Source organism: Ambystoma mexicanum, chromosome 1q (assembly GCF_040938575.1).
Source record: "Ambystoma mexicanum isolate Mex_15411 chromosome 1q, UKY_AmexF1_1, whole genome shotgun sequence".
Classification (NCBI taxonomy): Eukaryota; Metazoa; Chordata; class Amphibia; order Caudata; family Ambystomatidae; genus Ambystoma; species Ambystoma mexicanum.
In genome coordinates this window covers 631,735,082-631,737,533 of record NC_090922.1, presented here as the reverse complement: position 1 = coordinate 631,737,533, position 2,452 = coordinate 631,735,082, and the positions used below count along the sequence as shown (strand labels likewise).

General features: G+C 46.1%; 1 non-coding gene across 1 annotated transcript; it reads right to left on the bottom strand.

The window, feature by feature from the left end:
* Positions 1 to 1,656: 1,656 nt before the first annotated feature.
* Positions 1,657 to 1,728, bottom strand: TRNAW-CCA (transfer RNA tryptophan (anticodon CCA)). The gene has a single exon. It is a non-coding gene; the product is annotated as a tRNA-Trp (tRNA).
* Between the last annotated feature and the right edge of the window lie 724 nt (positions 1,729 to 2,452).

The following is a 2,452-nucleotide window of genomic DNA, read 5'->3' as shown; positions in this document are numbered from 1 at the left end:
CTGGGTGTTCAGGCCTCTACCAGCAGGATTTTCACTGAAGCACCGGCACCACTAGTAATGGTGCCGGCCCTTCAGGGTTACCAATCCCGTGGAATACCATGGGACTCCACGGGAATGGGAACTTACCATATCTCTGACGCCTGTGATACCCCAGTAGAACCGGGAGGTCAGGCAGCGGTGATGGTAATACAGGGTTGCCGGCAACCGACCGGTAGCACCGGTGGGTAGCCGGCAACCTCCTAATGAGGCCCTATGTCTCTTTATATTACCCCTTCATCCACAGATTTCCTCTCTTTGGGAAATCTACCCCTATAGTTAAGGCAGCCTATGAAGGGATCGCCTCTGTCTGCTGTATCACTTTCTATGTGCGTCAAGTCTGTCAAAATGGCATCCAAACTGTTCAATGAATTCAAAATACATATAATAATGATACTGTTAATAATGATAATACATATGAGGCATGCTCCTAGCCCCACCCCTGTGGGATCACGACTGATCTACTTTTACATTTGTACTTAAGTAATCATTTATTCTAGAAATCATAAAAGTACTTGATGAAAGATTACAAAAAGAAAAAGAGATCTCATTATTTAAAGCACAATGTACTCAAATGTCAGTCTTTGCAAGCAAGCCAGTGAGATATGTTAACAAAGAACTGTAATTGAACCATAGGTAGATTTTACAAAATGCCTGAACGATACAGAAAAATTTACTAAAATCATTTTCACATCTAATATGAGCTTTAAAATTACGAGTTGGGAAATAACCGTATTTGTGTTTGGGAAGGGCAGTCTGGAGTGGTTTAAAGGTGGACATGACATTTGTCCAGATGGCTCCTCAGGGATCCAATCAAAGCATTGTTGTGGCTTGTTAAAAGTTACATTTAGCATGCAGGGACGTCTCTATGGGGGGGCAAACGGGGCACATGCACCGGGCCCCCATCATGGTAGCCCTGGAGGGGGCCCCCCATGGGCGTAGGACATGTGGGGTCTGGGGCGAACCCCCCCACAATCTTAAGTGGGGGGATACAATGCCCTTTATCCCCCCAGTTTGTGTGTCCTGTGTCCATCATGTCTGTGCACTGCTGCGTGCAAACTTCAGACTGTCTGAAGTTTTGTTTGATGCTGGCTCTTCACCCCATTATACAGCCACCTCAGATGCCGAGAACAGAGATGGCCCACAAAGGCGGCAGGCGCAGTCCCCAGTATTATTAGCAGCAGGTTCCTCTGCTTCCCAAACACATTTAACAGCTAAAAGCGTCTTATTTGTACAGTGCATTTCTGTACACCCAGCACTTGCCCTAAAGGTATACGGGTGAACATGCCCCTGTTGGCATGAGTGGGGTGGGGCTGTTTTCTGTGCGGGCCACAATGTGCCCTGACATCACAGCAAGTTCCCTCAACATGTAACAGGGCTGTTAGCGGCGCTGTGAACTTCCTCCTTTCCGCCGCCACTGTGTGCAGCAGGATTGCCCCAAGTGCACAACAAAAAGCATCAACTGCCAGACACTGGGGGGAGGTCCTTCTCTGGGTGAACACGTAGGTTTATCAAACAGTTAAGGATTAACTCTGCGTCTTCTCTTCGCAGTATTTGGCAAAACGACCACAGGATTTAAAATAATGTTACTTTTAATCGCTCAAAAAATCAAGACTCAGTTGACCCCGACATGATTTGAACACGCAACCTTCTGATCTGGAGTCAGACGCGCTACCGTTGCGCCACGAGGTTCTGTGTATGGGACCTCTTGAGGATCTCATCTGTGGTCAGCTGTGGCAGTGAGGCAGGAGCCACTTCCTGCACCGACACTGAAAACGTATCTCTGATTTCATACATGCAAAACCTGCCTTTTGAACAGGGGAAAGGCAGAATAAATCATCAGGGGACGCAGCAAATGCAGGCAGTTGTCAAACGCGTCTGCTCCGCAGAAGGTTTCTCATATGCAGCTTATCTGGGAAAATAACCCATGTTATAGTCAATTTGTCTTTATCCATCCCACACTCGTGTACATGTCCGGAAACAGGGGCTCACACCTTTCAGTTGCTTTGAAAAAGATGCATTTGTTCTTCCGTTCATTTCGAATCGTGTGCACATTTCCAATCGCCTTTCTAATTGATAAATGAACACAGAGCAGCCAATATTCTTACAAAATGAATCCTTTATGCTGTCCCTGACACAGCCATAGGTTACGGAGGGGGCCGAGGGGTCTTTTCATGGGAGTCTCTGAAGTATCAGAAAAGCTGTTTGTTTTCTAATTGGTTAGACAAAATCTCCCAAATCACTACCCAGCACAGTAAATATGTAGGATTATGGGAGTTGTAGTCTGAACTCAGAAAAATGTGTGCTGCCGGATGCAAACCATGCCCTCATTTCTGTTAGCATGGTTACGTCAGCATAAACTAGCAACTCACTCCCTGAAGATTAGCAATGTTCATTGATGTGACTTTTATTTTAT